Here is a 22,338-nt window from a genome sequence, read left to right as displayed (position 1 = left end):
AGAAGAAGAAGAAGAAGAAGAAGAAGAAGAAGAAGAAGAAGAAGAAGAAGAAGAAGAAGAAGAAGAAGAAGAAGAAGAAGAAGAAGAAGAAGAAGAATTCTGAGACCTTCTCTAACTATCTTCTGTAATGTTTTACATGTGTCCTGTAGCATCTCTCTTTCTCTGCCTTCTGTTTTTCCTCAGCCCTCGGCACTGCCTGCCATGGTACAGGTTTCACTGGTTGGCATTGTTTTTTTAACCTCTTCTCCCATGGAATCCAGTTCCCTGAAGCGGGTGGTTTTGTCTCATTCCTTCACCACTCAGATCCCAGACAGTGCCTTACCCAAGAACAAACTTGTGTTGAATAAATTGGTCAGTGAGAAGGAAGCACCATTAATCATAGTACATCATGTGCTGTTGAAGTGCTATGGCTCAAGGAGAAAGTCACCCGGGAAATGAGCAGCAAAACTCACCAATCCTGGGCTTCAGCCTGTGTTTCTTGCAGGTAAGCCCATCTGCATGTGGCCTTAAGGTAGAGCAATGTTGACTGACAGGAAGACATGAGCAGGGCCACTGGGGCCAGACCAGCACCCCAAGCTGTGTTAGGAGGAGAGCTGTCTCCCCTGCCATGTCATCTTCTTTTCATTCCATTTCATTTTTAAAATTTATTTTCATTTCATTAAGGAATACGTTAAGAAGATGTTCTATTCACACATTCTCCTCCATGTGCATTAATATTCAAATTAAAGCTCACTCCCAGGAGCATTCTCACCTATCAGGTGTTTGAAATAAACACTTCCTTCTTTCTTTCCTTTCTCTTCTTTGCCTTCTTTTATGCAGAGAACTGAGTGACACTTTTCCCAACAGCATGAACACAGGACTCCATTGCTACTGCAGCTCCCCTGCAAGGAGCCCTCCCAGCTCTCCTGACTGGTCTCCACGTCTCAGATTGGAGTGTTGCCTCCACCCCACACCTGTGGTCTTTCCCTCCCCATCTCCCACCTCGTTCCTGTCCTCAGCTTCAACACACAAAAGTTCATATCCCCTATCTCCCCTTTCACTTGGGTCACCTGTCATATCTTTATGTCTCCCACATTTGCCCCAACATCACCAAGTTCAGTTCATATCTTTTTTGAAGGATCAGATACTTGAGTCAGTTCCTGGAGACGCAGGATGGAAGGAAGTGTGGAGCGCTTTCTGTAACCTGCAAGGCCTTGGACTACATCCATCACCGGGCACCGGCCCGTACATGACAGGGCCAGGGAAGTCAGTGAGTCTTGTTGAAGTCTCCGAAGCAACCCAAGATGTGCTCCATGGGTCAGGGCCTACTCCTTCCTACTTGTCACTGGTTATGTTTTTTTGCCTCAACTTTGACAAGAATGTGATGAAAAATCACACCATATTAGCCTGTATAGCCGGATGATCCATCTCCCTCATTTATCCATTTGATCTATTCTTTTATTCATACCCAAAGCCACAGCAAAAGGACATTACTTGGAGATAGGTCTTTCTCATTGTCCTGTTCCAAGGAAGCCACTGGGAACCTTTAAAACATCATGGCTTTTTTTGAAAGGAAAATCCAAGTTTGGCAACTTATGGGGAGCTATCTCTCATGACATGGTAAGTTTATTTCTATACGCAAGTGAAATTTTAGAGGATACAGTATTAAAAGATTGTTTTAGTGTTGGATGTTCAAATGCAAGGAACTGCCAGTTCTCATTCTTATCTCTTTTGCAGGGTATGTGGGAGAATTCCCAGTGATGGGGAATACCGCAGTTTTCTTTCATGTTAATTAACAGAGTTGGATCTTTGGGGACTCTTTGCATTATAACAAGCAATTCTGGAGAAAGAGAAACGGTTTCTAGGGACGAGAGGGATATCTCCCTCCCACCACCTACTGGTGCTCTCAGAGCAATAATTCAGCTGAGAGATAGAGAGAGAGAGGGAGGGAGGGAGAGAGAGAGAGAGAGAGAGAGAGAGAGAGGCCCCAGCCAGAGTAAGATTGAAGAAGTTTTAAACATAGCATCTAATTATGAACAATAAGTCACCTCGACAACTTCTTGGGTCCCAAATATAATAAAGTATTAATTAGCAGTGAGCAAGAATTCTCAAGCTGGTGGAGTTACATAAGCCAAGAAGTTCAAGTTAGAGATTGTTTGCCAGTAGTATAAGAATGTGATAAGCACAGGGATATCAGTTGCACCGCCGGGGCTGCTGCACTCAGCTGCTGTGGAATCTCAGTCACAGGCCTGTTGGTTTGGGCTGTGGAGTAGATGATCATTAAAACATATCCAGGAAGCCAGCTGCCAGTGGCTCACACCTATTATCCTAGCTACTCAGGAGGCTGAGATCTGAGGATCGTGATTCAAAGCCAGCCTGGGCAGGAAAGTCCTTGAGACTGATTTCCAATAAAGTATTCCTAAAAAGTCAGATGTGGTGCTGTAGCTCAAGTGGTGGAGTGCTAGGCTTGGTCAAAAAGAAGCTCAGGGACAGTGCCCAGGCCTGAGTTCAAGCCCCAGGACTGGCCAACACACATACGCGTGTGTGCACGCACGCACGCACACACACGCACACACACACACACAGAGCAATACAAAACAAAAACCAACTAGGAATGGCTGGGCTTAAGAACCTTTGAAGGAAAAACTTACAAATCTTGGTGGTGGCTGACTTGTAATGATCTTGTCCATCATTTACATTTTATTCTTTATACCTTTATAATTTTCCAAACTTGGTGCAAGGAATTAGCATGTTTGAACTCAGGACACAGCTAATACTCCATGCAGAAGACCCCTGGGAGGGAGCGAGCCCCTCCCATCCCTGTTCTCCCGGTGCAGTAGGTGGCCGGCCCTCGGCGGCTCAGCCTCACCCAGCTCCTTGGCTCTGGACCTCCATGAAGCCATCTTCAGGAGGCCTCGGCTGAGCTTCCTGCTTTGGGAATCGGGGATTCCCTCCCATTTCTGGGCTCACTTAGCAAATGTCACACAGAGATCTGGTGGGTGTTGGTGTTGAAGGCTTCTCCAGTTAAGGAGAAAACACGCAGACACCAAACTACTGAAGGCTGTTTGTGGCAGGAAGCTGGTCTTACTACCAGATATCGCTGACATATAATGGAATGAAGATTGCTTTCCATTCAGATCAAAACCTTGAACATGATGAACCTCCTGATAGGTGTTAGTATGCTGCGACGTAGCACCTAAGAGCATAGTGAATATAGCAGTGTGATACTTTAATGTATTAAATGGCACAGTGTTGTACGTATAAGTCTGCAGGGCCAAAGAAAAGATGGAGCAGACAGCCCTGCAGGGATAAAATCAGAACTCTCTATAGCATAATATGATTTTGTTCCCATTGTGGTTTGTTGAGGACAGGGCAGTGTGGTCTCATTATTAGTCAGAAACCGGGAGCCTCCTATGTCTTTGTTATCCTGGATTTCTTGAGCTGCAATTATGCAATAGGCAGAGAGAAAGAGGGTTTCTGAGGAACAGGGCATAGGCCCCACTCCCAACTGAATTATTATTCTCACTCTCATTCTGTTAGCCGGAAGCCAGCCAAGCCAAGTCCCCACTCAGCATCCAGGGAAGCAGGGGCAGAAGTTCTATTTGCCTGCCCAGGAGAAGGAAAGGGGGTTCGGTTTGGGGGTCTTGTCATACTGCAGGGTGGAATAAGAAGCCACACACTCACTTCAAGATCCACAGGACACAGCAATGCTACAGGAACAGCCACTGGGAGGACCCTGCTTCCCCCCCCCACCCCCGCCCTGGGCCTTGGCTGGTGCTGGGTCAGCTGACTCTGCGGCTGCTCAGGACTTTGTCCAGAACTTAATGTTGAAGATGTGGTTATTCCTTCTAGAAGCTCACCTGTCCAGGGTACTTACACAACTTAATTTCATGCATGGTTCAGGACATAAGCTCCTCAAACTAGGCTGCATGAGAAAGCTTTTATTTCCAATATTTCAAATAAAATCCCGTCTTTTCAATTCTACCATAACCAAGTTTATGAGGAATTTTATTTTTCTTCTTCTGTGGGAGCGGAGTATGACAATATGAGTTAAGGAGAAATTACTCAAATAATTGCTTTATTCTCTTGCTGAATTAAATTATAGAAATATCACAATGTCTGCTTTTAGAAATAGGGTCAAAACATCACAGCAAAATCCAATGCTGCTGAGTTATAAAACCTTACTTCCAGGATGCAAAAACTTCCATTGTTGCTCAGACTTTCCAGCATCACCACTGTTCCCCTACGGACAACAGTGCTCTCAGAATAAGGATTCAATAAGCATATTTTGGAAAATATGGCTCCAGCAGTGAACCCATGGTGTATAAAAATGTATGGTTAAAGTAAGCCAGAGACATAAATTAATATTTGTATCTTGACCTAGTAGAAATATGAGGGCTGTCACTAATCCCTATAGCTTTAGAAAAACAATAACCAAAGTATCTGGAAGAGTGCCTTCCAATGGAATTGAGGTTGGGTTTTCCTAAATGTTCTTAGGACAGCTAATCTAAATGCAACCTGCTGTATGAAATGCACAAATGGGCACAGGAGATGTTAGGCATTGGAGTGTGCGATGCCGTCCTACACAGGGCAGAAAAGAACCCTCTCCATTCAAAGACAGCCAGGGCAAGAAAGCCCATGAGACTCTTATCTCCAATGAATCACCAGAAAACCAGAAGTGGTGCTGTGGCTCAAGGGGTAGAGTACTTGCCTTGAACTGAAGAGCTGAGGGACAATGCCCAGGCCCAGAGTTCAAGCCGCATGATTGACAAATATACATACATACATATGTGTGTGTGTGAGTGTGTGTGGTGTTCCAGCAGATTTCCACATGTGCCTTGTGGTAGAGAATTCATAACGGACTCTGCATTGTTCACCTTTGAACTCCTTTGGAATCAGTGCTGCTTCTACATCTGCTTTGCAGCCCCTGGAGAGCCCTGTTCAATGTTCTGAGGACAGACACGGGCTCTGGTCATGGCCACAGAGCCCTACATCATCCTGGTGACTCCCCACTCCAGACACTCTGCTCCTCTCTTCTCTCTCCTGCGGTGGATTGAGGCTGGCCAGCCAGACATCCCGTTGCTCTCCGCCGTGCTATCCAGGACAGCCTCCTGCTTGCTCTGCCTGCGCCGCAGACTCTGCGGTGTGTGTGGCCTTTTCTGTTGGTAAACTGTCCACCCTTGGCCACGGGTGCTCTGCTCAGCTTCATGAAGCACCATCAGGAAGTTTCCTCCCACAGCCACATCCTCCTGCATCCTACACGTATGCTCATCCCATCATAAGTGCAGATGAGCTCTGCCTTCAGAATCTCCATCTACTTTGCCTTCTCTGGTGTTGGCTGCACGCCTCACTTCCTGCTGGTGCCTCAGCTCAGCGTCCATGCTGGAACCTTCCTCGCCCTGTGCCTCTGCCTCATGCCCTCCCCGCTGCACTGAAAGATCCAATGTCATCAGCTCTCCCAGTGACCAGCGCCTTCCTGTCGAGATTTATCCTACCTGGACTCTAAGACACAAGTGTCTTTTTCTTTGCAAGTATTCTACTATTTTAACACTATTATTAAAAACAAACAAACAAACCTAGCTCACAGTCCAACAAAATGAATGCCAGGAAATTGCACTTCAAAGATGTGGTGAGAGGTGAAGAGGGGGTGGGGTAGATGAATAGAGAGGAAGGGCCGAGAATGCCCAGCCTAGGAAACTAAGAACATGGAGGGGCTGCATCCGCAGAGCGGCAGTGGACGATGAAGGATGCTGTCAGTGAATGCGCACCGCGTTCATGAACTGGTTTGCTGAGTGCGAGCTCCTTTGTACAACTGCTTATGGATTGAAAACACAATTTTAAAAATAAGGTGGTAGATCCTAAACAAATTAATTTCCTTATGGTGTCATCTTAACACCTTTGTAAGAACCCGGCTCATCACAGCAGTGGAAGCGTTTGACCCTTTTGGCTTCTTTTGTCATCTTTCTGCCCTTGTGCCAGCACCATCCTCTCTTGATTACCACAGGCTTTTAGTGACTCTTGAAGTCAGCCCGGCGACGTCTCCTAACTCTGCACTTTCTCAAGATTATGTTGGCTATTCCAGGTCTTTTGCATTTTCATATGAACGTTAAAGTCAGCTTTCCAGTTTCCAAAGGAAAGTGTTATAAAAATTATGATGAAGATTGCTTTGAATGATTAATCAGTTAGGGAGTATGGACAGCTTTACTGTGCTGTGATTTCGGATACACTTATGCAGGGTCTATTTCTGTGTCTAAAACCAGGGGTTTCTCAAACTTGGGCTTCCCTTACCATAGTGGTTAGCATTTTATCTCTTCCTTTGCCACTGGTGCAATAAAATACCTGCACTTGAATACACTGCAAAGGACTATTTCCTATCCAAATTTGGGTTGGCCCATTCTGGAACCTTCTCTCCCACCCTTTTTCTGAATGTACTCTGTGGTTAGCTACTACAGGATACAATATAGTATATGCCAATATCCGCAGCTTCCACTGAACATATAAAGGCAAAGCAAAACAAAACAAAAATGTCTGTACCAAACAGGTATAGGCTGCTTTGTTTTCTGGTCATTATTGCCTAAATAATACATAAGTAATTTCTATGTACATGGCATTGAAATAATCTAGAGATTATTTCAAGTGTAAGAGGGATTGTGTGGATAACATACACAGGGCTCACATTTTCTAGGAAGGATTGGGGGGTTGGGGTCTGGGGGGTCCCAGGAGCCGCCCCGCAGAGGGCGCAGAGGGACGGCTGAGTGCGGTATCAGCGGTTTCCTCTGCTTCAGCACATGGCCACTCCGGAGGGGGTCAACCGCTGGAGTCACTTCGTTTGGCTTTGGTGTCATTTTAGAATGAAAATACTAGCAAAACAGGGAAGTTAGGCAAACATACAGACTTGCAAACACACACATGGTGCCGATGACAAACAAGTCACTAGAAAGGCACCCCTCCATGCGCTTCCTTAGTGGGACTTGCACTTAGTGGGTTCTCCAATGGGAAGACGCTGCCACCGCCAAGCCTCCCGCTGCCCTTTCCCCGCAAGCAGCACGCACAGAAACCCCGCTCCCGGACCCCAGCTCCCGTGACTTTGCGTGCTCACCAGCAGTTCGAAATGGAGAATTCCATTTCCCTGCGCGGGCCGCGAGGCCGTTTTGGCATGGGTGGCAGGATGATTCTCCGCTCAAGAAGCAGAGCCAGGTTTACTGACCCAGCGCCAGGCGGAGCGGCCGTGGAGAGCGCAAGGCTGCGTCCCGAGTCGCGTGGACACGGACGGTCAGTGAAGAAGGCAGGGAACACAGGGCAGTTGGAAAACCTTACTTAAAAAGCCCTTAGGATAGAACCCTCTGGTGTCTATTTTTACAATATCTTTGTTATTGTAGTAAAAGTGCAGTGTACTTACTTTGAAAAGTTTGGAATATACAGAAAAGAGGATGAAAAAAAATTAAGCACACGCGATCTCCTTGCCTGGGCTAGCCTGGAACTCCAAGGTGCACAGGCGTTCCTAAAGACATTGTAGAGAAGGTGGCTGATAGATATATGGACAGATTTATGGATAGATAGATGGATAGGTAAATGGATAGATAGATGGATACATAGATAGATATGTATATATACATATATACATATGTATATGTATATATACATATATATGTATATATGTTCATAGATATGAATACAACATCATCAAATCTACAAACTGTATTTGAAAAAGGCAGGAAGAAGAACAGGAATGGGATAGTGGGAGTAATTTGTTTCACATACACTGTGCGCATACCTGGAAATGTAACAGTGCCAAGTCCCTCATATTGCAAATGTATGCTAGCTAAAGAGTTTAAATGTATAATTTTTTGTAATTTTATTTTAATTTATTTTTGCTTACTATGGGACTTGAACTCAGTGCCTCTCACTGTCAGCTTGCTAGTTCGGCTGGTTTTCTACTAGTTGAGTGATGCTTCTGACCCAGCTTTTTGCTGGTTGTTTTAGAGGTGGAGTCTCAATGACTTTTCTGCCAGATCTCAGCCTCCTGAGATCTGCCCAATTGTACATCCGCTTTTGTCATTGATCATTATTGGGGTCCTTCTGATATCCCAAATATTTACAATGGTTCCTTGAGATTTACATTTTATCTTATGCCATGGTCCATTGTTAATCCCCAGTAACCTCTTTATGATTGTTAACTTTACACTAACTTCGTTAAAGATCCCTTTATCAAGAGATTGAGTTATTTCCTCAGCCATCATGTCTTCAGAAACTGAAGTTACTGGTTCAAAGAAAAGCATGTCAGAAAGTCCTGGTACATAACTTCCCAGTAAGTTCAGAAAACATCCCACTCGGTACTCCCCGCACGTACCTTTCTTCATATGAAGGTTTGTGGGTCTCACTCTGCATTAAATGCTATTGAACTTCACTTCAATGTTACTTTGAACTGTGCTTTTCTGCTAAGCAGTTGCAAAACATTTTCACTTCTTTCTGCAATTACATTTTCATTTTTTCTTGTGTCTTTTTATATCCTTGGATTCCCTCATCTTCAATTAGATCCTGAACAAAATTTTAATTATAATGTTTGAATATTTAGCATATGAACTCTTTATCATATCCACCAGATATTTTCACATCGTTTTCATATTGCACATATGGCTTACACTGCTTTATTTTTTAAGAGATGCTTTTTGATTTTTATGCAGGAAAAGTGACATTTTCTTTGTTAAAGTGACATTTGAAAACAAAGCTGATGCCATATCTTGAAGTACATATTCCTCATGAGCACATCAATATGACAACTTTATGTCATTTTACTCTTTGGAATTTTGAGATTTTTCATCTGTTCCTTTCTCTCGTATTCCTCTAATATGGGTCATAAAATCTTTATTCCAAAGATACGCAGAATTCCCAAAGAATGGAGCATTCTAATCCTTAAAGAAGAATCAGGGAAAGTAGACCTTGTCACATTCCCCAGACCTAGCTTGTCCTGTCTCGCACAACCACTCACAGAGTGTGGCAGGGTCCCCTGATTCTGTGGGTTTCCATTCCCAAAGGCTCAGCTGTCATGTAAAACTTACACTAAATTCATATGTAAAAAAGTCTGTCCTTGTAGTTCTAAAAGTTGACATCATAATGAAAGTTGCATCCTTTGAAAAATAATAAAGAAAAACAGAATTATCCCATTTACAAGGAAAAAGATGAAGCAGCATTCTGTTGGAAGATCGGAGTGGGTTTGCTTCTTGCCTTCCCTTTTGGTCACAGCTCTGCCTGTGTTGGCCACTTGAATTGTTACAGAGCGTTGACCAGCCTGAGGGCTAACCCGATGGGAAGGTGAAGCCGTTATTGTGATGATAGGAACGTTTTGCTTTGTAAAGAGCAAAATTGAAGGAGTACCTTGAATTGTTCATTTATGTGAGATGCAGTGTGATCTTTCAATAAGAGGAACAATGTATACTGATCCAATCAGACTAAAGATCACCTCCTTACCAGTAAGTTATGTTTGCAGGGAACACATTTCCTCTAGTGATTCCAGAATATATGTTACTGTGACCCACAACCATCCCAGTGAGCTACAGAACTCCAGAACTTATTCCTTCCATCCAACTGGGCTTAAGACCTATTATCCAGCCTCTATCTACCTTCTTTCCCCAACTCCCCAGTGTCTACCACCACTCTGTATTTAAATCAATGTATTTTAGCTTCTACATGTGAAAATCGAATGTGTGATATTTATCCTGCCTTATTTTTTTTCTTTTTTGAGATAGGTCTTTCTATGAAGTCAGGGCTCGCCTTGAACTCACTCACAATCCTCCTTCCCCAGCCTCCAAGAGCTGTGGGAACCACCATACCTGGTGCCCTTCTGTGTCTGTCTGATGTCACCTACTATAATGTCTTCCACTTCCATCTATCTTTCTGCAATTGATTACTATGTCATTTAAATATATAAGGGAGGGCCAGGCCTGGTAGCTCATACCTGTAATCTCAGCTACCCAGGAAGGAAGCAGAGATTGGGAGAATTACAATCCAAGACCAGCTTTTGTAAAAAGTTAACAAGATCCAATTTCAACCAACAAGTTGGATATAATGTTACCATCTTGTTGTCTCAGCTACAGTAGCTGTTTAAATAGGTGTGTCATGGTCTGAAGATAACTCCAGGCAAAAACATGAAACTCCATCCCAAAAAAACCACAAAAATATAGCTTGAGTTATAGACCAAGAGGTAGATGACTTGCCTTGCAAGGGTGAAGTCCTGGGTTCAAATCCCAGTACTGCCCCTCACAAATACATAAGGGGTGGAAATGTTAACTTTTTGAGCGGTTCACCTCACCTGGCAGCACGAAATTTCAAAGTTCCAATAGAGGCGGGGGTTATTGATTCTACAGGGCTTCATTCTGTTGAGGTTCTTGTGTATTCTGGTTCACAGAATAACCAACAAAGGTGATCCTATATCTACCCGACCCTAAAGACTCCACCCCCAAACTCCAAGAACAGGATTGTACATCAAGGGATAAAAAGCAGACATTGTTAGCCCTGAAAATAGTCGACCAAAAAAATAAACAATTAAAATATTCAAGACCAGGCTGGGAAGGTGGTTTAGTGACAGAGTGCTCGCCTAGCATGCATGAAGCCCTGGGTTCAATTCCTCAGTACCACATAGACAGAAAAGGCCAGAAGTGGCGCTGTGGCTCAAGTGGTAGAGTGCTAGCTTTGAGCAAAAGAAGGTCAGGGACTGTCTCCAGGACCTGAGTTCAAGCCCCGGGACTACTGGCAAGAAATAACAACAACAACAACAACAAAAAAAAACAAGACGTATGGTGTTACTCTCATGCAGTGCTGAGAATATTCCAGATCATCATAAGCTTCCTCTCACACAGGGCTATTTGGGAAAGAAGACTGTGGAAATCCACCGGAAGTCTCATTTCTGTGGATCTTCGTCTACTGATGGATACCCACTGGAGAGCATCTTCCAGCTATTTTATCTATTACTGTCTCATCTCTCCATCATGGCCAAACATAATAAAGAACCTTTAGTATGAGAAACAATATAGGCAATAGACTTGGCAAAAGTGCATACATCCCAATGCCCAGAAAACAGGAATGAGAATTGACACATGAAATTGTAGCCAGCTGAAAAGTGTCTGCAAAGCCCAGGAGACTGGCACTAAACCACAAAGTCAGCCTCCAGAATGAAAGGAGCTAAGAGCTTCACAATCAGAATAGAGAAGGGGATTGACTGCTCTTGAAAGTTTGTGTCTATCTTTGTGTATTTCCTAAGTCATAAAGTCCCAGCCCGGTCCCTGCACAGATAGTGCAAAACTGTGAGGCAGATCAGCGACCGGGCGGGTGCTTGCACTCTGGATGAGCCGGTCTGCCCGGCGCTCCACGCCCTTCTTACGTGCGGCCTTTCATGTCTATTAGTGTAACTTTGTTCTTTGCCTTTGAGCATCAGACATGGAAAGGCTTACCAGGATCCCGTCATTGTCATCTTGTACTGAAGGCATTTTATTTGCAGATAGGATATTTAAATGCCTCAATGCACTGGGTTCTTTCTTCTGGAATGTGTTAGATAGACTCTTGTTTCTGAACGAGGAAGATCAAATGAATCATAGTCAACCAGTAGGCCTTCCAGGGACATTTGATAGCTGGTTATTAGAAAAGAGTATCACATGCCCCTAGGTTATTTAATCAAGACAATGAAGCAACTTGGAATGAAGTCACAGTGTCCTTGGGGCCCCGGGGACGTTAATTAAACTCTTAACAAGCCTCAGTGGCCACTGACGGGCGGTCAGCATGATTCAGCCCCCACTCTGTGCCCATGACTGCTGGCTCCCTTCAGCCTTGTTCTTGATCGAGTTTTCTCCCATCCGTGGGCTACTAGGAAAGCAATGGAGGGAAGTTTAAAGGTATTGTTACGTAGGCAGATGAGATGGAGAGGCACAGAGCTAGGCACCGTGTCCCAACAGATTGGTAACTTGTTGTCCACAACAAGAAAAGCATTTGTGATCAAATTGAAAGGCAAATTAATCTCCTCCCCTCCAAAGTGCTACGGAACACAGACCTGGCAAGGCAAGGTACCTTGTTACCAGACGGTTTTGAGGCTGAGAATAGCTCAAATACAGATCCATTTCTGCTGTTTTAAGATGTTCGCTGGTAACCTATTCCACAGCACTAAAAACTGTTGCACTGATGAACTAGACGATACGCCCCCTCCTCCCATAGCTCATTTTAGTTTGCTCTGCAGTCTCTGGTTAGGATTTTGGTCATCATATATCTCAATTTGCCCTGGAGAAAACTTGGGGAGAGTCCACATTGCCAAACTCATCGGCCTTCAAAGGCGCTGGGGCTCTGCTCTCCTCTGGCTAGGCCTGGGATCTCTACAGACCCCAGCTTCCTCCCGAGTGCTGCCTCTCCTCCCTGCTTCATTCACTCTCCCTGGGTGCCCCAGCCTGCAGAAGCTCCCCAGCAGAGATTCCCGGGATGAGCTCTTGACTCCGACTGACCAATACATGGCGTCCCAGTAGGAGTTCTTTGGAGATGATCAAGTTTAAATCCCAGGGCCTATGATTCACTCAATTTCATGACAAAAGTGGCTTCTGTTGACTTGTGTTCCATAGCAACTGGACCAGGGAAAGACCTAATCAAAGCCTTTTAAATGGGGGAATGGCGTGTTCTATGTGCAGGCTAAGCTTCCGAGAGGCTCGCTCACCAGCTGCTTTTCCACTCCAGCGTGTGTCTCCACACTTCCATGTTTTCCTGTCTGCTCTTGTCATAGGGAAGGCCAAGGTCAATGGATGACTTTCTGTGCCAGGTGACATTGAAGCTTCAGCACTTTAGTCCTCCGTAACAGAAGGGCCATAGATTGGGTGGATTGAACCACAGCCTATGCGTGTTTCTCATTAATCAAGACGGTGACCAGTGGAAGTCCTGGCTCACAGATGAGCTCTTTCTTGCTGTTCTCATACAGCCTTTTCTCCATGTAAGTGCAGAGAGAGAGGAAGAAAGCAAGAAAGGAGAGAGAGATGGAGGGAGGGATTAGTTTCACTCCTTTTACAAGGATACCAACCCCATCATGAACAAACCACCCTCAAGATCTCATTTAAACCTAATTATTTCAGAAGTCCTACCTCAAAAATTCCCATTGTATCATCATTTAGGATATTAATATATGAATTTGGGGGATATAAACATTTAGTTCATAATGTATCTATCTATAGTGCTTGAAAGCATTATTCTCTCTTTATTTTGTTTTTTCCCAACAAATAACAGAAGGTTTGCTCCATAGTAGATGCTCAAGAAATAGCTTATTGTGGCATAAGTCTCTTTATGGACTCGTATTGATTGATGTGATTGTGGATTTCAAATAAAGATTTCTGTAACTATTTTATGTCTGAGTTTGAGAAAGACAGATGCTTGGCCAGTATGCCTAAAGAAAAAAGTATTTTTCAGAGATGTGTATTATGTTTTTGTTGATTTCTTCCAGGTCTAAAGAAGATTCTACAGTTCTATGTTGCTGCACTTTTCCATATCTTTCCACTGGTGAGAAAGTTGTAGTGAATGGGGGAAATAAGCACTGGATGAAGTTGGTTTTCAGGTAGATTTTCTGTCAAAATCTCTGAATAAATGGAATATTTTGTTTGGTATGAAACATCACCAAGGGTATCTAATTGAATGAGGAATTCTTCATTTAAATATGGGTTAAGTAATAGTTCCATGTAGTCATTTTAAAGGAGTTAGTGCTAAGAAAAGATTGAGAACCTTAAGGGGGTGGGTCAGTGAGACTGAATTGAAGGATTCTGTAACACTCTGATCTTCAGATCTGAGAGTGGTCAGGTAGCTGTGTAAACTCATGGAAATCACCACTTGCCAGCCCAAGGTATCAGGGTTCCCCCGCTGTAAATCAAAAGGATTGAAGAAACATCTCTAAGATTCTTTACTTGGTAGAATTCTGTACATTCAACAATCAATGCCTGTAATTAAGAATTTTTATACTTAGACAAGCCGAGCACTGGTGGCTCATGCCTGTAATCATAGCTCCTCAGGAGGCTGAGATCTGAGGATCGAAGTTCCAAGCCAGCCCAGGCTTGAGACTCTTTTTTGGGGGGTGGGGGGTCTGGTCGTGGGGCCTGAACTCTGGGCCTGAGCGCTGTCTCTCAGCTCTTCAGCTCAAGGCTAGCACTCTACCACTTGAGCCACAGTGCCACTTCTGGCTTTTTTTATTTTTTCTGCTTATGTGGTGCTGAGCAATCGAACCCAGGGCCTCATGCATGCAAGGAAAGCGCTTTACCACTGAGCCACCTTCCCAGCCCTGTCCATGAGACTCTTATCTCCAAAAAAACTACTCAGAAAACTGAAAGTGGTGCTGTGGCTCAAGTGGTAGAGCACTAGCCTTGACCTGAAGAGCTCAAGGATAGTGCCCAGGCCCAGAGTTCAAGCCCCAAAACCGGAAAAAAAAAGAATTTTTATACTGAGTCTTACTGTGTTGTTAAAATATTGGCTAAACTATTGTTCTTCAGAATATATTTAAAGAGTACCAGTTTACTGTAACATGGAAGACAAACCTTCAAGTCTCCTGATTTCTTCCTAGATCCCAGTTTGAAAGCAATTTATCTCTTGAAAGCATTTCACTGATCACAGGCTCTAAATCAGTATTCCTGCAGATTTGTAACTTGATAATGACAGCCACACTAGGTAGAAGCCAGTCTAGCAAGCCAGCTGCATGGCAGAGAGGTGTGAAAGAATATTCGGTACCTCTTGCATCATTAAAACCACCCCAATAGACCAGAACACGGCACATTATTAATAATGAGAATGTCAAATGACATTTTCCTTAAGTAACCACACTTTATTATTTGCAAGGTACACAAACTGGGAATGGCTGTAGATTTTAAAAGGCAAATCCACAGTCTTCCAAAATGATAATAGCAATCTGAGGTACTCTAGTGAATGAATCCCGCTAACCCTGTCAGACTCCCAAGACTGCCTGGAATCTCAGAAGGTGACTCATTTGGAATTCAGATCTCTGTCGATATAGTCATTAAAGTTAAGATGATTGTAGACCTGGTGGCAGAGGATGCGGTTGAAAACCAGACCCAGGTGTAAAAGTCCCATTTTTGTTTCCTGCTTTGGTCATTCAGAGAGCAGAGCACTAAGTTGAATATTTGAAGGTACGACAAATGGAATAAACAATTCTGCTTTAGTCAGAGGGTGAGGCTCGTTAGGTACAGAGGATGGCAGATGGGAACAATCACAGAGAAGAAGGTGTGTACACAGGCGTTACGGGGGTGGGTGAGGGTGGAGGGGGGGGAGACAGCAGTGACTGTGAGCGTTCATTGGAGGCGCCAGACTTCAGTTGGTTGTCTCAGACAAGTGTGGCAGGGGAGGGGTCTGGAGATGTCCCCAGCCCTCTGTGCTCTGTGAGGGGTCTCCAGGGTTAAGGCTGTGAGTGTGGCTCATCTGGTTAAAGGAAGGACATTCAGAAAATGGAACCGTGTGGCCACATGTAAACAGAGGCCAAAGTCCTAATTTTTTCTCATTTTTGATCTGTATTATGCCTTCAATACACCTCTTATATGCATTACAAAGATGAATATAATTTCATGCCCAATCTGGAATATAATATAAAGGCTAAGTCACACACAAAGTCAGACCATCAGCTTCTTATCACCATGCAGGAATCATATCTAATGCCTAATGTCAAATGAGCCAGCTCCCTGAGCCAATTGTGTTTTCTAGGTTTACTATAAATCAATTCTTACATGCTAAAGATTAAATGTGGGTAGTGTCTTTAAATGCTTTTTCCAATGCATGGCTCATGTGATAAAACAGAAATCTACTCAACAGGTTTTCCAGTGAAGGGCAAGCTGAGGATTGGAGGATTTTTCTCATTTGATCAGCTGATGACATCAGAAACCTGGTGGCTAAGTACAACTGCATTTTGAACTTGGAGAACTTAAAGGTTAGTATTGCAGAGGGAAGAGGCGTTGTGCTCTTGGTGGTGTTTGATATGTGATGGCATGTCTTCTAAAGTCTTTCTTCAGATGCCCAGACATTCTGGGCCCATGGTCCTTTATGTCCATGCTTTACTGCTTGTGATCTCAGAACATCAAGATCTCCATAATTTCTGGCCCACAGAGAACACTGTTCAGTATAAATTAACCAACCCAGAGACAGCCTTATTTAAAGGTTATTCAAAGCTGAGCAGGGTAATGAGAAGGTGAAGCTTTCAGAGACTCTGATAATAAAAAGCCAACTGGCACTGCCCAGGCTAAAACATGGCTCCTCCGAGCAAAGAAGAGAGGTGCAGGTTGAACGCCACTCAGGAAAGTTTTGTTGTAAAGTGGAATTAAAGTACGAAGGTCAATTTTCCCAACTGCCTGTATTTGTGACTTCTAAAATCAATGAAAACCAGGATAGCTCCCCGCAGGAGAACTTGCCTGTGTTCAAGAGAAAATTAGAACTTCCATGAAAATGACATTTACTTCCTGGGCTTTGTCGTTGGATGGAACAATCAGAAATTTCAGACATTTTCCACATCACTGCTTGTTAACTGTACCTCCACCCCCAACTCAAGTGGCTGATAATGCCCTTAATTATAGTACATTTAAGCTCCAAAAAGGGGAGAAAAGGAAGAAAAAAATAAGAACAACAACAAAAATGCCATCTAGTTCCAGCTTACTGGTCAAAGCCAACTTTAAGTGATTTATTTTGTCTAAGAAATAGCTGTTCCACACCAGGAGTAAAGATCAAATAAGGTAGTTTGTCGAGACAGGACACCCAGTTCCAGGGGCTTAACTGGAACAGGAAGCCAAGGAGGCCGCTCGGGAGTTCTCAGCCACAGCCAGGCGTGGGCATGCTCCTGGGCCGGGGTGGTGCCAGACGGGAGCCTGCCCACCTGGGCAAGGGCTCCCTGACAAGTAAAAGATGTCCAGATGAAGGCTGGGGCTGCGTTGTTTTCCATTCTCCTTTCCCTCCCTCCTGTGCTCACAGTCATTTCTATACATGCTGCTGGGTAACTCTAAAAATACAACCAAAAAAACTTGCTTCCTGTGTCCCCAAATCAGGCAGCAAAAGCCTGGCATGTGTCTCTAGGGCCTCTCCTCTCAGGTGGAGGGTTGCTGTGGGTTTGTACAAAGATTGCAGTGGGTCTCGGCCGAGGAGAAGGACTGCAGTCTCACTGGGGATGAGTGACAGCACAGGCCACATCTGAGGAAATCAGCAAGGTCCAGAACAAAGAAATGAGCTCTGTCTAGTTACCTCCAAGGAGGTGAAATAATCAGCCGCTCTCTTGGGTGTCTGGAGGTGACCTGGATCTATGTACCCAGTGGCCACACAGCGGTGAGCGCTGGTCTTCTTAACTTCCGGTCACATGGGGGTAAGCTGTGTCTACCCGTTCTCTGGACAGGCAGAGATGAGCTGGATCTACACAATTCACATATGTGGAGGGTCTTGGAGCTCCCCAACTCTTAAACGGTGCATGTGGGCTGGGCCAATCTGTCTCCTAGATAGGTGGAAGTGGGCACCCAGCGTCAAAAACCACCCGAAAGATGAATTCCTAAGAGGACGGATCACCTGACTGGCCACTGGGAGAAGCCCACTGGCTTTAATTCACCCGTTTCCTTAGCTGAGAAGCCAGGCCTCCCCGATCACATCCACCCCTGGAAGTCCTACCACCAACGTTCAGATCACTCTCCCTTCTCTCCACAGCCTTCAACTCAGTGACCTCCAAACCTAACAACTCACTGTGCCCTGGCACAGGTGCCCAGATTAAGTATGGAATTCCAAGTTCAGTGTGAACCTCTGACAAGTCATTTCATTTCAGATAACATTGTAGAATTCATACACCCATGTAACACTTGTAGGACTCTCCCATTAAAACATTCGTCATTTTCATTCGGAAATTTTAACTTAATGTGGCAGTCAGCATTTTGTGGGAAATCTGACAGCTTCCAGAGACCCGGATTCCCGTCACCCCTGGCTTCACCAAGTCCTTCGAGCCCACCCCCGTCCGTTGGTGAGTCATACACACGAGGTTTCTGGGATGCCAAGTAGAAAAACAAGGGAGCGCTTGAGCGTATGTCGGGAACTCAGAGTGGGCAGGAATGGAGGCACGTACACACTTGGAGCCGAGGCTGGATGCGAACAAGGAGAGAATGTGGGCAGAGGACAGGGATGCCTCCGCCACTCACTGTGAAGACTAGCAAAAGAATGGGAGGCCCTCCCACAGGAACTCCAACCAGGGGTGACCAACAGTGACCAGGAGCAGTGCCAGGAGACCTGGGTGGGGGCAGGCAGCTGAAGGCCAAGGGACAGGAGCCCCCAAGAGGGTCAAACAAAGGTGATAAGACTCAGGTACCAAGGAGAGAGCATTAGTCTAAAATCGGCCTGACCATAGCCCACAACTGTGAGAAAGCACACGGGCATGGCAGAAGCCTGGGTGAGTGGAGGGGTAGCCAAGGGAATCCAAAATTTCACGCCCATTCTCTACTTCAGAGAATGATCACTCAGTTCCCTAATCCAAAATCTAAGATAGAGACTTTATTTCTCATGTTCCCTCCTTGGAACATCTAATCCTTTAGTCAGGTCCATCAATTGGACTCTGGTTTCATATCTATATCTACATCTACATCTATATCTATATCTATATCTATATATCTATATCTGTCTAAGACCAGTACTCACACCTGGTGTCTTCTGCTTTTGCTCACTGGCTACTGCTCTATTTACAGAACGTTACCTCCAGCCCAAAGTAGGATCTACCCTAACTCTTAAATGACCTAGGATGCTGAAACCTATACGCAAGTCCTCATCTCTCCTACCTGGACATCACTGCACTGACTCTAAACTTATTTTCAAAGATGATATTGAGTCTAAAATGTCTTATAGTTTCCTTAAGGAATGGCGCGTGATACTGGCTAATAGCCTACGTGACCATGCTCAAGTGATGCACACGTAAAGTTTGTCTACTTGTTTCCAATGGTGCAGAATCATTACACGTGAATTCCCCAGTGATCTACCAGCAACACCATTAAATGCAGAATAAAATAAAATACTGCATTTCCCCTTCCGTGCACCGGTTCACAGTGTTGTGCTTCGTTCCTTCCGTGCACCGGTTCACAGTGTTGTGCTTTGTTGTTAGGTAAGTACCTTCTAGAACAAGGCAGTTGTTTTCATCTCAAGTGTCTTCTGAGAATAGTTGGTGAGAAACTGCTAAATGGAGGAGTGTCTGAAGGAAAGCTATAGCCTAAGAACCCGACACTCACAGTATTTCTTAGCCCACTTTAAAAATGTCACCTACACAACCATAAAGTCAGAGAAAACCAATATTCCCTTTATGGAGACTCGTTAAAGGTCTGTTCCCTCTCTATTTGTACCTTTACAAATACTTAGGTCAAGTTGTTTCGAATGTGAGTCAGATCCAGGGGACTTTATTAATTTTAAGAATATTGTTGTAAGCTTAAATTCAATCATGTTTAAGTTTTTTTTAATTTGTTCTTGATTTGTTCTATTTTTTTTCCTTCAGGAGAGGGTAAGTTTCCAGTAGCACATGAAGCTGTAGCATGGGGCTTAGTGACCTGTGACTGCCTTCTAGGTTTTGTATAGCTCACAAGCCAAGAATGTCTTGGACATTTTTGAATAGTGTCATTTAGGGGATCTGTGAACGCCTACCTACAATCTCGGTCATCCCAGCCCCCAGCGCTATTTCTTTTTCTTTAGCAGTAGAGACGTTAGCTTTCTCCTCAGATTTCATGCTGAGGGAAGGTTGAAGCTCACTGCTGGTCTCTGGGCACTGCCTTCCCCCTATCCACACATGTCCTCCCAAGTGTCTCACAGCTCTCTGAGAGCAGCACCAGGAAGTGCAAAGGTGTTTTCTGGGCTGTGGAAATGTAGGCAGGATGGGTGAAGAGGTTGGACGTGGGGCCGTTCATGTGGGCAGGATGGGTGAGGAGGCTGGACGTGGGGCCGTTCTAGTCTGAAACATCATCCAATGCCTTGAATGCTTCATTCCAAATCTACTCTTTGCCACGGTCCAAAGCTACACACATAGAAACAAGGTCCTCTGGTGTTCACATGAGGTTGGTAAGTTCCCTGTGATACCAGGAGCCCCAAAGACAAGCATCTTCTATCAAGTGACAAGATTCAAATGGTAGTTGATATGTCCCAATGGTAAACCTACTGTTTACTGATGGACAATGGCTGAAATCCAGGGAGAATTATAAGTGCTTTAATAAGAGAAGGATGGGGGTTGGGAAGGTGGCTCAGTGGTAGAGCACTTGCCTTGCATGCATGAGACCCTGGGTTCGATTCTTCAGCACCACATAAGCAAAAAGAAAAAAGCCGGAAGTGGCGCTGTGGCTCAAGTGGTAGAGCGCTAGCCTTGAGCTGAAGAGCTGAGGGACAGCGCCAGGCCCAGAGTTCAGGCCCCACAACCGGACCCCCCCCAAAAAAATAAGCAAAGAATGGCTTTATTTCTTTGTAAAGTCATCACTGGAACAGAACTCACCTGTTTGTAACCCAGAAATTACCAAAAGAAAGAACTTTCACTTGAAGAATGAAAGATAGCCTAGAAATGATGGCTGTTCATTTCTTTAAAGTACCCAAGCATCCAAGAAAGAAGTATGACTTAATAATTTATTTTCATTTTAATGAATAAACTGTCATACTGGAAACACTAGTCTTCTGAAATTGGATGTCAAGGAAATGAATCGCAATGGCTCAATAACTATGTGCAGATGGCCATATAAAATGATACTTATTGAAATGAAAATGAACTCCAAGAAATGGAAACGAGGGTTTTTAATGTACTGTTGGCAGTTATTTTTTATTTTCTTTTTCTCTTTTGGCTTATTCTCTGTTGTTACTGTTTTTTTTATTTCTGTATCCTTTGTCTTCTATATAAGTTTATCTGATTTGGGGAAGTGAATCACAGAAATGTGACAAAGGGTTAACTGATTCAACAGTGATACTCCCTAAACATTATGTTGGAAATGAACTCATTGCCTTACATAACTGTAACTCCTCTGTACATCAATAAAAACTTATTTAAAAAAAAAGCAAGAAAGAAAATATCTCTGTTCAATTTTGGTGCCAGTAGACATGTGACTTAGAGATAAAACACGGGTTACCGGCAGCCTTGTTACCTTTTAGAGATAAACCAATAGCTGTGAGTTAATTTTGTTTTATGAACATGCATTCACAATTTTTCTGTCCCTCCCCAGTTTCTCCAGAAACATAGAAAAAGATGTCACAATAGCATTGTTCAGAAAACTCAGCAGAAATACAGTATTTATCACATGCTCCATACTAAATGTCTCCTCCAACCTTGACCTTGCTCATCAACAGGAAGGTCACTACTTACTCAGCATGGCCTACTTTTAGGCACTGTCATGAGCAAGGCGGGGGGAGGGAGGAATAGTGAGAGAACAGGGAAGAGGTAACAATGCTTGACAAGAAATGTACTCATTGCCGTATTCATGTAACTGTAACCCCTCTGTATAGCATCTTTACAATAAAATACAATTTTTAAAAAGAAGCACATGGGAGTAAATTAAGCAGACAGGTCTGTGTTCCCATGTGAAGACAAGTATGGCTATGTTTGGAAATTGTGTCTTTAGGTCATTAGAGTGGATCCCAATTCAATGTGATTGTGTCTTTATAAGACAAGGAAAGGAGGATCTAGACATATAGAGGGAAGATCATGTACACACAGCCACGCTGACTACCTATTCACCGAGAATACACTGCAGAAGGAGCCCACACTGCTGACATCTTGCGCACAGACTTCTAGCCTTCAGAGCAATGAGAAGATAAATTAATTTATTTCAAGCCACCCACCCTTTGGTATCATGTATGAATAGTCCTAGAAAGTAAAAGAGGGTGTCAGCATAAGGAGCAGGGCTTGCTGAGGAAAGCAAACCCATGCAAATCTGTACTTCAGAAAGTGCTGATGAGTTACTGCGCGTGAGTTTGGGATGGAGAGCTGATTCTCAATAAGTGATTCTGGGTAAGAAAAGAATATTCATAGGGGCTGGGAAGGTGGCTCAGAGGTAGAGTGCTTGCCTAGCATGCATGAGGCCCTGGGTTCAATTCCTCAGCACCACATAAACAGAAAAGGCCAGAAGTGGCGCTGTGGCTCCAGTGGTAGAGCACTAGCCTTGAGCTGAAGAGTTGAGGGACAGTGCACAGGCCCAGAGTTCAGGCCCCACAACCAACAAAAAATTCAAAATTAAAAAAAGAGAAGAATATTCATAGACCCATCTTGGGAGGAGACTGAAGGAGTTGGGTGAATTTGCTGAAGAAGAAAAGAACCAGCCAGGCGATAGGAAGTCATCACAATCTTAGAGGGAGCCATACCCAAGTCTAAGAAGTTCTACCAAAATC

The sequence above is a fragment of the Dipodomys ordii genome, unplaced genomic scaffold, assembly GCF_000151885.1.
Source record: "Dipodomys ordii isolate 6190 unplaced genomic scaffold, Dord_2.0 Scaffold21, whole genome shotgun sequence".
Lineage (NCBI taxonomy): Eukaryota > Metazoa > Chordata > Mammalia > Rodentia > Heteromyidae > Dipodomys > Dipodomys ordii.
This window is presented reverse-complemented; position numbering follows the sequence as displayed.